The sequence below is a fragment of the Ursus americanus genome, chromosome 19, assembly GCF_024610735.1.
Source record: "Ursus americanus isolate L20-20 chromosome 19, mUrsAme1.1.p, whole genome shotgun sequence".
Taxonomy (NCBI): Eukaryota; Metazoa; Chordata; class Mammalia; order Carnivora; family Ursidae; genus Ursus; species Ursus americanus.
This window is the reverse complement of record NC_142145.1, coordinates 15,558,880-15,573,327: the sequence shown is the minus strand read 5'-3', so window position 1 is coordinate 15,573,327 and position 14,448 is coordinate 15,558,880. Positions and strand designations below refer to the sequence as shown.

The 14,448-nt window shown below is 44.2% G+C and overlaps 1 long non-coding RNA gene across 4 annotated transcripts in view; it reads right to left on the bottom strand.

The window, feature by feature from the left end:
- The window catches only part of LOC123787523 (uncharacterized), a 30,606-nt gene extending 18,753 nt beyond the window's left edge, over positions 1-11,853 (bottom strand). For 2 of the 4 annotated variants that reach the window (XR_015727590.1, XR_015727588.1), the window contains exons 1-3: positions 11,434-11,853; positions 8,250-8,355; positions 5,879-6,023 (exon numbers count right to left, since the gene is read on the bottom strand). This is a non-coding gene — a long non-coding RNA (uncharacterized LOC123787523). The other 2 variants (XR_015727589.1, XR_015727591.1) reach the window with 2 other exon arrangements.
- Between the last annotated feature and the right edge of the window lie 2,595 nt (positions 11,854-14,448).

Sequence of the window (14,448 nt, the reverse complement as noted above, 5' to 3'; positions counted from 1 at the left end):
ATCCTCATGTTCCAAATAAGGAAATCACTAGAGAATATCTAAAAAATATTACATATAATGCAGTATTATAAAAACATGTAAATATACAAGAAATATGAGGATAAATACCAAGAAAAATAGGTAAATTCAGTGAAAATGCTTTACCTAAAGACTGAAAAATCAAGATTGGGAAGGGATGCGACTGGGGTATGCTGGTTTTCATGTTAAGCAATGTAAGTATTTGACTTTTAAAACTGTGCATGCACATAAATTTTTAAAAATATTAATTAATTGAAAAGTCTGCTTTTCTGGATTAAAGAATAAATTATTTTACGAGGTTGGTTTTCATCTGATTTATCAAGCATTCCCTATACACGTCTTCCTCTAAAACTGGTCAAAACTGCTTAATATGAAATGAATCAAAGGGGGGCTGATTTACTCATTTATGCAACTCAAATATTTGCAGAGAATTTCCTCTGGCATCTGGGTCATCTGGCAACAAAAGTGAACAAAACCGAAAAAGGCCCTATCCCTGCAGAGTGCACATTCTCATGGGGGAGGGAGCATGGATAGCTTGCCTATGCTAACTGGAGGGATAGCAGAATATGTGGGTGCAGATGCTGACGGGGGAACTATGGTGCCAAACAAACACGAAACTCTTTTTCAGCTGCTTCCTCTGATTCAAAAAGTAGGAAGCGGGGTGCCTGGGGGGCTCAGTCGGTTGAGCGTGGGACTCTTGATTTCGGCTCAGGTCATGATCTCAGGGTCATGATATCGAGTGTGGAGCCTGCTTAGGATTCTCTGTCTCCCTCTCCCGCTGCTACCCTCCCCCATCTGCGCACTCACTCATGCTTTCTAAAAAAAAAAAAAAAAAAAAATTAAAATAATAAAGTAGGAAGCAGGGTTGTTAGCTAAGAGTGCAGATAGCTGAGGGGGCTCTGAAGGTTTGAAGAAAGGGTAGAAGATGTGAAGTAGTCACCAGGAGGAGACTGTGAACAGACTAGGGGAAGAGAACAAAATTGGCCGTTGGCATATAAAGCCTGGTGAAGTTCATGGCCATTGCCTTTTCCCTCCATCAAACACCACTTGGTACATTTGTGACATGCTTTGAGGATCAATGAGGGGCCCTGGTCCAACGGCAGAAAAAAAATAAATCCAGTTTGAGACAGTATGCAAATGTCTGTGATTGTATTAGAAGAAACACAACAGAATTGAGACACCTTTACTACGACCCACTCCATGTCAGCTGTTATTGAGGAAGCAAGGGCACAACTCAATGAAGCTTTGTGAATTCGTCTAGTCAAGAGCACTAGGCGGGGAGAGAGAGACAGAGAGAGAGAGAAAGAAAGAGAAGGAAGGAAGAGAGAAAACTATTCTTTACAGAACAATACCAGCTAATGGAAGATAGGATAAAATCGGAAAATCACCATTTGCAGCCCCCTGTATTGATTCAGGCAAAGATCAACAATGGACAATCAGAGCATCAGGTAGAAGATTACTGGACAGCATGTCATTCACACAGACTCCAAGCACCACTCGTATGCTAAAGATAAGGGAAACTATGTCTTTACCTTAGACTGGCGGATGTCACCTTAGGAAAGCGATCAACTGAGCACCATCTTTCTGGGCCTCCCGATGCCATGTGGAAAGAAGCATACAGTATCACCAGTGTGGCATTCTTGGCAAAAATGTTGAACTCAAATGTAATCATGAGGAAACAATCAAGACAATATCAGAATACGGGCCATTGTACAAAACCAATTGGCCTGGATCCTACACCAAAGTCAATGTCGTGAAAGAGAACAGAAAGTGAGAAGCCTGTTCTTGATTAGAAGGAGACTCCAGAGACCAGACACCAGTGCCATGTAGACCCAGACTGGATCCTGAAACAAAAAAAGAAGAGCCAGGACAAGATGCTTTGGGGACAGTTATGGAAATCTGAATATGGATTGTATATTAGATGATGTTATGGAATTAATATTCATTTTCTTCGGAGTTGGCTGAAGTTCTCAGAGGTGAAGTGGTATGATGTCATCAACTTATTTTCAACTGTTTTGGTCAAAACAAGAAAGTGATATGTGTGTGCGTGTGTGTGTAAGTGTGTGAAGCGAGAGAACAATAAAGCAAATATGGCAAAATGCTAACAACTGGTGAATCTTGATGAAGAGTATATGTGTGCTCAACTTTACTGCTGATTTGAAATTTTTCCAAATAAAAGTTGGGTGGAAAACAGGGCGCTAACCGTGACAGGCTGCCGAAAGTCCTCTCGATGCAAGAACTGGAAAGGGACAGCAGACTGGGCTCATCTGAATGCCGGATGCTCTCTGTGTTTTGAAAGCAACAATTGCTACATTGTCTTTGATCCCAAAAATTTCCTAAGTTCTAGCACAACAAATAATTCTACAGGAGTTTCAAAAATGCCTGTTTCCATATTCTGGGCAAATATTTTCCAGGTACCAAAACTCCCCCCCAAACCAAAACAGCAACAGCAACAACAACAACAAATATCCCTTGCTCCTCTGAGAGAAGGACAGGAGCTTCGATGGTCATGAGTGAGGACTTCCACCTAGCAGTAAACAGGCTCTCAACTCTCTGGTTTCCCCCACACAGAATGTGGCTCACACCAGAAAGGCTAACCATTAAATAACCAGAGGCCCCACAAGCCTAATCGAAAGAAGCACAACTTACTCTTCTAAAGTTCCTCTGTTAGAAGTCAAAACTCACCAGTGGAATGAGCCCATTCTAAAGCCATGTAGTTTAAGAGGGTGTGGACAGCTTGGAGAAGGCTCCAGACCCATGAAAATGACTTCAGGATTAAAGGCCTGGAGGACAAGTTTTCTGAGGAAATTCTAAGAGTCTGCTGCTTTGCCAGGAGAAGAGCATCTGTATAGCACTTTAAGGATGGTTCTTCAGATGTACAAAGAAAATGGCTACCAGATGCTCCTGCTGCCAAGAGAACAGGAAAAGAGAAAATTGTTTTGCCACAAAGAAGGAATTTGTTTCTAGGATGGTTGTTAAAAAGGTGTTGAGCATGACCAGAAGGATGTGTCTAGAAAACTAGATACCCTCTCAAGGTGATTCAAGATTTGGTCATGAAATGTTGAACCACCATGTTGTACACTGGAACCTGATGTAACATTGTATGTCAAGTACACTTCAATAAAAACAAAAGAAAAAAAAATAATGGGTTTTCTCAAGTGGTTAAGTGTTTCATCAGATGGGATTCTGGCAACATCTGCTAAATAACTCTGAAAGAACCTCATGATCAACAACTTCCAATGGCTCCTGGAAGCTTTGTACCCCTGGAAAACCGAAAAAAAAAATTAAAGCTTAAGCTTTCAAATTAGAGATAAAGTACTGCTTTATCTGCTGTGATAATCAAACACAGAAATTTTAGGACCTGTCACACCGTCAGAGGGCGCTGTTGTATAAGAAGTAAAGTGGGAAGGCTGTTAAGTTTTAAATACTAGATTCAGAAAATTTTGTATTAGATCTCAAGTCCAAATTCTTAAGTGAAAAACTGAGATACAGAGGTGCCAATTATTTTAAATCTTTCATTTTAAAATAAATTCACATTTTTTTAAAGACTTGGTCACAAATAAGTTTAAAAGAACATTTTAAAAGAAAATTTTAGTTGACCCAGGAAATTTTTGGGTTTTGTTCAACTTAATCAGTAGATTCTTTTTTCATATATGCATGTGTGTGTGTGTGTGTGTGTGTGTGTAAGGGATACAAACATTTCCTCATCATTGTTGAGAAAATTGGGGAGCCACACGCAGAAGAATGAAACTGGACCACTTTCTTATACCATACACAAAAGTAAACTCAAAATGGATGAAAGACCTAAACGTGAGACAGGAATCCATCAAAATCCTAGAGAAGAACACAGGCAGCAACCTCTTTGACCTTGGCTGCAGCAACTTCTTGCTGCACACATCTCCAAAGGCAAGGGAAACAAAAGCAAAAATGAACTGTTGGGACCTCATCAAGATAAAAAGTTTTTGCACAGCAAAGGAGGAACAGTCAACAAAACTAAAAGGCAACCTACGGAATGGGAGAAGATATTTGCAAATGTCTTATCAGATAAAGGGCTAGAATCCAAAATCTATAAAGAACTTATCAAACTCAATACCCAAAAAACAAAAAAAAATCCAGTCAAGAAATGGACCACAAGACATGAACAGACACTTCTCCAAAGAAGACATACAAATGGCCAGCAGGCACATGAAAAAATGCTCCACATCACTCAGCATCAGGGAAATACAAATCAAAACCACAATGAGATACCACCTCACACCAGTCAGAATGGCTAAAATGAACAACTCAGGAAACAACAGATGTCGGCGAGGATGCAGAGAAAGGGGAACCTTCTCACACTGCTGGTGGGAATGCAAGCTGGTGCAGCCACTCTGGAGAACAGTATGGAGGTTCCTCAGAAAGTTAAACATAGAGCTACCCTATGACCCAGCAATTGCACTACTAGGTATTTACCCCAAAAATACAAATGTAGTGATCCAAAGGGGCACCTGCACCCCAATGTTTATAGCAGCAATGTCCACAACAGCCAAAATATGGAAAGAGCTCGGATGTCCACTGACAGATGAATGGATAAAGAAGATGTAATGTAATACACACACACACACACACACACACACACACACACACAATGGAACATTACTCAGCCATCAAAAAAGAATGAAATCTTGCCTTTACAATTATGTGGCTGTAACTAGACGGTATTATGCTAAGCAAAATAAGTCAGTCAGAGAAAGACAAATACCATATGATTTCACTTATATGTGGAATTAAAGAAACAAAACAGATGAGCATAGGGGAAGGGAAGGAAAAATAAAATAAGATGAAAACAGAGAGGGAAGCAAACCATAAGAGACTCTTAACTCTAGGAAACAGAGGGTTGCTGGAGGCGAGATGGGTGGGGGGAAGGGGTAACTGGGTGATGGGCATTAAGGAGGGCATTTGATGGAATGAGCAACTGACGAATCACTAAATTCTACCTCTGAAACTAATAAAAACAATAAATTAAAAATAAGTAATAAATTTAAAAGGCTAAAAAAAAAAAAACAAACCACAAAACATTTCCTCATCGTGAGAGTCTCTGACCACAAGTGGCATGACAGAAAGTTCATTCCAAAGCAGTGAACCAACCATGATGCGTCTATCTTCAACACAGGACCATGAGGTAGGGTGGTAAAGGAAACATTGTTCTAAGGGCCCAGGGATCTGGGCTTGGCTGGGCCACTGATTAACTGCAGCCTAGGCAAGTCCCTTGCCTCCTCTGGTCCTCAGCGTCTTTCACCTAAAATGAAACTGGACTAGCCCAGCGGTCATCAAACGTCACTGCTGGCCTGTTTTTGTGAAGAAAGTTTTACTGGGACACAGCCACGCCTGTCACTCACATACCGCCCAGGACTGCTTTTGCACAGAGACTGCACGATGCGAGAAGCCTCCAATACTTGCTATGTGGCCCTTAACCGGCAGTTCACGGACTCCTGGGTTAGATCATCTCTTGGGTACGACTTCCTAAGCGTCTTCATGATAAGAATCACCTGGGAGACTTACTGAAAACGCAGATTACCAAGCCCTGTCCCTGGAAATTCTGCTTCAGTCGACTGGGTGCGCGTCCAGCCATTTGTATGTCTACCCAGCGCTCTGCTGCCTTCAGGCAATGGGGCGCTAAGGCCTTGCAAGCTCTAAACGTTATCAGTGTGTTACTGGATGTGTTTTTCCCTCTGGCTTAATCTTTCTAATTATGTTTAGCTTGATAAGCACACTAATTGGTCTGGGGAACAGGATGGAAGGGGAAATGAGGACACTCGCTCAACTCTGCTCGAGGGGGAGGGAAAGTCTGCTGCGAGTGAACGTCTTCCACACGACTCACCAAACGCGAGGTGCACGTGTACCTCATCCAGAGAGTGGCACGGGCGCAGATTCGAGGCTCCCTCCATTCCGTCTTAACTGGGGCGCTTTCTGCAACCTCTCTCAAGAAAGTGTCCTCTCTCTCTCGTAATGGAGCGCATCTCGTCCTAACACAGCAGGTTACACGTGAGAAAGAGAATGTGGTGAGGAGAGACCCAGGAAAAGATGGAAAGAGGGAGGGCGTCTGGTCAGGAGAAGCGTTTCCAATGGAATGACCCCACATCGAAGTGCTCTGACTTTCTATGAACAGCTGGACAAAGTGAGACAAGAATGTGTTCATCGCAGGAAAGCAGAAGATTTATATCATCCCGAGAGCTCGGCAGTGATTTATGATCACATTACTTGTGTTTGCTTTGTGCTTTCGTTCATCTGTTTTTCTCTGGCTCACCCACCCCCGATTTTGTGACTCTGCCATTACGCCAGGCTATCTCTGGGACAGTCACGGTTTTCCAGAGAGCATTCACAAGGTCCCCCTCCCCGCCCAATCCCTGCGAGATTCCCTTTTCAGTAAAACTAGGAACTGTCTTCCCTTGCAGTTTTATATCGTGTGTGTCTGGAGCTCAGCCCATCCTGAGGACGAGGAGCAAAGATGCCGATATGCTGTGGCACGGGCATTATTTGGGGTTAGAGGAAGCCACTAAGGCCAGGAGAAAGCAAATCTGAAACACTGCAGGCTGCGCGTTTGGGCGGCCCTCCATCAGCTGGGAGGTGGCTCTCTCTGTTGGACTCACAGCGCCATCTGTTGGCCTCAGGCTAACAATGCTCTGGACTCTGGAAGTGCGAAGAGATCGCAGAGTGCAAGGTGGTATCTGACACTGGGGCAGGAGCTAGCGCTGCCTGTGAACAATGTCCTGAAAGCAAATCTTTAATGAAGCAATCCTCCTCGTTCGAGGTTGACTTTTGGATCTTGACACCAGGAGGATCCCCCAGAGCGGCTGAGGTTAGGGTTCTTCATCCTTAGGCCAGCCGAATCCACCTTGTGCTGCTTACTGGCTTGCTTTCTGCACATCCCAAAAAACAAAGTGTTGCAAAACACCACTTAAGAATAGTCATTTTAGGGGTGCCTGGTTGGCTTAGTTGGTAGAGCATGTGACTCTTGATCTTGGGGTTGTAAGTTTGAGCCCCACGTTGGGCATAGAGTGTACTTAATTGCATTTATTTATTTAATCTATTTTTGAGAGAGAGACAGCGAAAGTGGGAGGAGCAAAGGGGGAGGGAGAGAGAGAGAATTTCAAGCAAACTTCATGCTGCGCATGGAGCTGGACAGGGGGCTCGATCCTAGGACCTGGACACTACAACCTGAGCCAAAACTGAGTGGGACACTTAACCAACTGTGCCACCCAGGTTCCCCAAGTGTACTTAATTTTTAAAAAGTCATTTTAGTCCCTGCACATTCAGGTAGCTTTGAGGCCTCTTCTGGCCGCTCTTGGAGGAACTACAAACAGCAACAAATTGAATACACAAAAACTGACTTCTAGCAGGGAATTGCAAGTCTAGTCAAACAAATGCTGTTGAAGATAATTTGTTCTGAGACTTTTGAGACACCAATGAATCTGAAAGACTAGGCAGGATAAAGCAGACAAGCAGGGAAATAAAAAAGAAAATGGGTAATGTTACTGCCCCAAAAAGCAATTCCCATTTTTGTAAGGCACATTTGTGTTGACTGTTCTTTTCAATGCTTCTTTAAGAGTGGGAATAAATAATGCTTTGCAGAAAAATAATAAAAATAAGTACAACGGCAGCCAAGCCATAAAGCAACAACTTAATTTTATAAACAGTAAAATAAAAATTAGTTTGGGTTGTTTGGGGGTACAATGTCCTGTTTCTGTAAGTCAACAATACGCGTTTATGGATAGATAAATGAACACAGTTATTCTATTAAAAACAGGTAACCCTCCCAAATCAACCACTATTCCTAACCACCCCCTGCCCCTCACAACAGACACACATACTCGCTTTTAGAATGAGAAAGGGATTCAGAATTAATCAGATGCAATAGGTGTGAACCAGCCGGGAAAACAGTTGTCTTGTTTCTTCTGAGGTTTTCTTTCTGCAATATAAAGAGCCTTGCTTTAGGGGCACCTGGCTGGCTCAGCCGGTAGAGCATGGGACTCTTGATCTTGGGGTTGTGAACTTGAGCCCCACTTTGGGTACAGAGATTACTTAAAAAGAAAATCTTTAAAAAGACTGAGCAAGAGACTTGCTTTGGAGAAGAGGGTGGTTGGTCACACTGCTGTGCCCATCTCTTATTCCATGGCCTTCACCCTAAAGCATTTTTGTTAAAAGCACAGCCCCTGCCACGGACACTCCGTGGCCTTAAACAGCCTACTTACGTTCTCCAGCTCGTTCCCTCATCTGTATAACGGACATGATAATAGAAGTCACCTCGGAGGGCTGTTGGAAGACTCCATAGTACAGGCAAAATGCTTAGAACAGCACCTGGAATGTAATACAGGAGCACAGATCAAGTTGTGGCTACGAGTACTATTATTTACAAGTCAGATTGTATTTCTTGTCTTGGTGCTCACTTCATGTTTTCTCACCCTGATGCTTAAAGTGCTTGCTCTCCTCTATATGAAGTGATACTTCACTGGCCTCACTGATCTCAAGTTAAGCTTTTTATACAACAATCCATGTCTTTTCTGCTTCCCTCTGACACAGTGACAGGGGATACGGGAGGGAAAAGTGGGCTCCTACAGGAGTCTGCCCTGAAGAGTAGCTGACTAACAAAATCTGCGGCTTTTGCGGTTACCTGTGAGTTATACAGACTCACGAGGAGGATAGAAATGTGGGGGCCGGTTGATATTTATTGCATTAGTTTGCTAGGGGTACCATAATAAAATGCCACACACGGGTGGCTTAAACAACAGACATTTATTTTCTCATAGTTCTGGAGGCTGGATGTCCAAGATCGAGGTGCTGTGGATTTTCTGCTGAGGCCTTATTCCTTGGCTTATAGGCAGCCACCTTCTTGCTGTGTTCTCACATGGCCTTCCCTCTGTACAGGTGTCTGGGTCCTAATCTCTTCTAAAGACACCATTCATATTGGATTAGGGCCTACCCAAATGACCCTATTTTATCTTAACTATCTCTTTAAAGGCCTTAGCTCAAATATAGTCACATTCTGAGGTACTGAGGGTTAGGAGTTGTGGGGAGGGAAGCACAATTCAGCCCATAACATTTATTATAAATGTTTTAATGAAAATAAAGCCATTGTTTTACTGATGACAAGAAAAATATCCCAGTTCTTTGCCCCATAGATTCATGTTTTCCATCCTCAAGGGAAGACACCATGCATAGTAACAGAATATTCTGGGAAAGTAGATCTTTACTAGCTGTTTTAGTGAGGAGTTTAGTCCAAAACAAGTCCATAATAGAAATCAAATGTGATCCTTCACAGCAATTTAAAAGTGATATTTATTTTTAATTATTATTCATTTATCTGTTTTTCCATGTAGAGGTTCATACCTCCATCCATGCATTACATTACTTGTAAAAAAAAATTCTATCAAACATGGTGCCTGGGTGACTCAGTTGGTTAAGTGTCTGCCTTTGGCTTGGGTCATGATCCCAGGGTCCTAGGATCAAGCCCCTCATTGGGCTCTCTGCTCAGTGGGGAGTCTGCATCTCTCTCCCCCTCTGTCTGCTGCTCCCCCTTCTTGTGCTAAGTCAAATAAATAAAATCTAAAAAAAAAACTTAATCGAACATTTACTATAGGAACCATATTTGAAATATAAAGATGAATGTCATAAGCTCCATCAGCGAGGCACAGATAATAAAATGGGAGCTGGAGACAAGGGACAGATAATTATAATATTGATGGTGGCAGATGTGTGATGGTGTGTCCAGACTCGAGGTGTGTCTGACTGAGGCTGAGCATTGGGGCTAATGGAAGGCTTTCTGGAAGATAGTTCATGGTCAAATCTTGAAGATTACAGCCAGAGGAAGAGAGAGTGAAAAACTGGGTATACAGACTTGTACCCAGGCACATGGGGGAGAAGACACCCACCCCAGAACTGTTCACTTCTCAAAGAGAAGCACTTGTGTCCTGGGATAATTGAAGGGAGAAACATAGGCCATCTTTTGAACCAGCACTTTTACTCATTAATAAGCCATTTAAAACATACCTTTTATGTACTAAGATGTCTTGCCAAGTCAGAACTGAGATTCATTGGCTGCCTCTTCCTTCCACTCCAAAAGACTAGTTTTGTCTGTATGTTCTGTGTGACACTTTCTGAATGGCACCATGCATTTGGGGAGACATTTACAGGGGCTGGGATTAGAATGGGACCCAGGAACTCCAAGGGAGAGAATCTAGACCTTGTTCAGAATCAGAATTCATTATGGATATAGCTACAGGGCTGAGAGCCCAGTGACAGCCAGGTTGTAGAGAAGGACAAGGGAACCATGAGATTAAAAAAAAAAAAAGCATCAGAGAGCAAATCTGGTGGGGTGGGTCAAACTCAGCAGGAGAGTGTTTAAGTCAGGGAGGGGCAGTGATTCCAGATAGTGTGGGGCTCATGCACCCCTCTCTACTTCCCTCCCAAGCTCAGAGAGCCTGTAGGCTCTAAGGGGAGGACAGAGCCGTGGGGGGAATGTGTCCCACCAGGAGCCCCCTCCTGGCAAGAGCTGAAGGACCAGCACACAACAAGGGAAGACCTTTCCCCAAGGTCCAGGAAAGAGTGGTCAGTAGGGCAGGAAGGGGCCGAGGCCAGCAGAGTGACCAGAGCTGGCAGAACACAGGGCTTATGGAGCTACCAGACAGGGAGATGACTTAGAGGCAACAGCGTCATTTCTTCCTGGCTCCTGAGGAAATACAGAAGTGAAAGGGGTGCTGGCAGGACTTTGCCCCTTGTGGGGCTGTTGACTCAGTGAACTTGGGACGAACTGTGAGAGGACCCACGAGCTTGTGGGGAAGGAGCATTAGGTACCCATGTCAAATCCTCCAGGGTTCCTGGAAGAACACAGGGCAAGAAAGCCTGGACAAAACAGGACACCAGATGAGGGAGGGGCAGGGCTTGGGGTTCTGAAATCCGATCCTGTCTGCAGAGACGACCACAGTTCTCAGTGGGTGGTGACATGTGGGGCCAAATGGTCATATAGGTCCAACAATATGTGCCTGAGAGAGATCTTGCTGCAGAAATGCAAAGCTGCACTCATTTTTTAAATGAACTACATTTCGAGAGAGAACTTTTTAGTGCCTGTCCGAACCATGGAGTGTGATTTCACTCTCCCCTGGATGAGTACAGGGTTAGTGGAATAATTCGAGCAACCTGACCTTCAGGGAGCCGGGCATCCTGTGGATAGAGTTGAATGCACAGGTAGGTGGGGAAGCCGGGAAATGAAAGGTGAGTGGAGAAATGGGTGGGCAGACGCCCCAGGCCCTCCCTCTCCTCCAGGGAACTTTCCTCCCTGCCTCTCGGTGTCCCCTGCTCTCTCCCTGTCGTACCAGAGCAAGGACCCCACCAATACCAACTTTACCTCAGATGTCTCTCCCTTCTCTTGTTGGAACTCACCTATCCTGTGTTCCATTCCAGAATATCAGGTGCTTGTTTGATTGGCAGCTACAATGTTAATTCCCGCAAACAGATCACATGTTGGCCTTTTTTCCAGTGATGTCTGCCAGACCGCTCCTCACCTCCGCGATTGATTCTTGGCAGAGGCATTTCAAGCATTTCCAGGCGTGAGAGCTCCCTGCTAGTGCTCACCTGGGGCATAAGCCTCCTACAAGTTTCATTTATGATCCTGTCTTCCGCTTCTGTCTGGAAACCACAACTTCAGTTATGGTGGGTACGAGTCTGGAACGGAGAGCCTCACGGACCTGGATTCAAGGCTGGATTCCGACCCTGGAACGGAAGCCCCCAGAGCAGCGATTTCCAGAGCTGCAAAAGGGGGGCAGGCACTACGGCATCGTCCCGGGCTCTGACAGGGATGGCAGCGACCGACCGCGCGGAGCGGAAGTTACAGCGGACACTCTGCGTCTGCCCGGGAGCCCCGCCCTTCCGCTTCCTTCTGAGGGGGGGGGCGCCCTTCCCACGCAGCTGCTGCAATGGGGGAGCTCCTTTCCAATCACAGAGAGGAGACTCTGGGGTGGCGTGGGGATCCTGCTTGTCTGCCCCCGGCCCGTTGGGGCTGTGGGACCGTGGTGGCCTCTGGAAGTCCTGAAGGGCTCCCCATAGGCTGACACAGGCAGGGGGAAAGTTGAAAGAGCCCATGTCCTGGAAGAATCACAGAGCTGCCCCTGGAACCCTTCCTGGACTTGACTACCCATGGAGTCCTTATCAAGGGAGATAACAACCCCCCAGGTGTAAACCATTTTCAGTTGCATGTTCCGATGCTTGCTATCAAATCCCTCAGATAGAAAAGCATTTTGCAAAGTTCCCTTATAAGAACTTCGTGACATTAACTCTCTTTCTTCCCCTTGATTCTCACTGATCACTCAGGATGAGCTACTTCTAGCTAATTTAAACAAAAGACCCAGGTGGTCTAGACGGGCAGCCCCCCTCCTCCCCCACCCCCTTTAGCCTCTAGAGACAACAGAACACGGAGGGAATGTTTTGACGAGTTATCTCAACACACCTTAAATCTTCACACATCCCCAAAATGAAAGATCAAATTAGGCTTTTCACAAAAGCTAAAGAGAATTGTATGTGGTGTTACAAAGGACCCCGGAGATTGTCGGCAGCGTTCGAAAATGAACACTCTTTAAAGAAATGAAAATTCCAGAAGAATTTGTGTCCTTACCCACATGACTGTGGTGGAAATGTTACTCCAGGTGACAGTATTTGTGATTTTTTTTTTCTTCCTTGGCCAGTAACGTTGTGTTGTTTTAGAAATAGACTGTAGTTAAATAACATTTTTTTCTTTTTTTTTTTTTCTCCTGTTGTAGCTTAGTACCATTCTCATTTAAAACAAAAGTAAATGTGCAAAGCCAAAAAGAACAATGGTGTGCAGGAAACAAGAAAAACATGTTGGTTGCTTGCACACATTTGGTGTTTGTAAATAGCATTCTCCCACATGGAAAAGGTGGCTTCCCACCTAGGACACCTCAACTGAAATTTTGGTTCACCTCTAAAATGTTGTATCTTGGGACTTCAAAGGGCATGAGGAAACTTTTTTGGAATGGTGGAAATATTTGCTACCTTGATCCCTGTGGCACCCATATGACCATATTTATATGTCAAAACTCACAGAAATATATACATTAAGAAAAGTGAACTTTATTGAATGTAAATTTTCAACCTGATTGCAAAGAAATAAGAAAATATAGTACTTGCAGTAATTTCCCAGGCCCAAACTCAGCCAGTTAGAATAAAATCATTTTGCTATCTTTTAAAGGGTGTTGAGGTGGGTTGTTTTTCTTTTTCTTTTTCTTTTTTTTTAAGTAATCTCTACACTCAGTGTGGGGCTCAAACTCACGACCCTGACTGAGATCAAGAGTTGCATGCTCTACTGACTGACCCAGCCAGGCACCCATACATGTTTTTGGTTTTTTGGTAATGTTTTCTTTACCTCTTTTTATTTTTATTTTTTTAAGATTTTATTTATTTATTTGAGAGAAAGAGAGAGAGTGCGTGCACAAGCCAGGAGAGGGGGGCAGAGGGAGAGGGAGAAACAGGCTCCATGTGGGCCCTGGGATCATGACCTAAGCTGAAGGCAAATACTTAACCAACTGAGCCACCCAGGCTCCCCTCTTTACCTCTTTTTAAATCTGTCTCCCAAGTGTCTTCCAGGAAATTGCATTTCAGATGCTACAAAACTGAGTTCACTATAAATTCGTTGTGAAATAAATGTTTATTCTTTTTTTTGAATGTTTTATCTTGGGTCCAAAACAAGGGGGTAAGGGGGATCTTGGAAGTAACACAGTTACACAGATAGCTGTCTGAAAACATGATCTTCTCCTAGAACAATATATTTTATCTAGCACACCCCTGAACAAATTCCTTAGAGTGGCCTAGCTCTAATATAATCGGAAAATCACGTCCCTTTTCTGCTTTCAGTTTCTGCAGCTATAAAATGTAGGGCAGACTAGATTAAGCTTATTTGTGCCAACCCCGATTGCTGGCAGCGCTGCCTGAAGCATTGTACTGAGAGAAGTCCAGGGGTCTGCCACCAGGCCTTCCAATGACCCTGGCACCCAGGGCTGGTGATGGCCTCCAACACCTACGCGCCATCTTGGAATCTCCTGTGAGACAGTCGGTTCCGTGAAGATGGAGACCTGTTATTTGGTTCGCCTCTGTGCTCTGAGTACCTAGCACAGGGGAACTCAGGAGGCATTCAGTGACTAGTGCTATAAACGTGTGAATGAATATACCAGATGATTTATAAGGCCCTTTGTGGCTCTAAACGTGACAGGTGGTGGGCCTCAAGTCAGCATGTTGTGGGTTCTGTCTGAGGGATCTTCCAGAGACCTTACCCCACAGACCCTTCTCCCCACCGTCTTGCATTGGCTTTCCTTTCACTGGCCTCAGACTTAGACTATACTTAAGATAGAATTATACTACCCCCAGGCAGTAGAAAATATAACACTG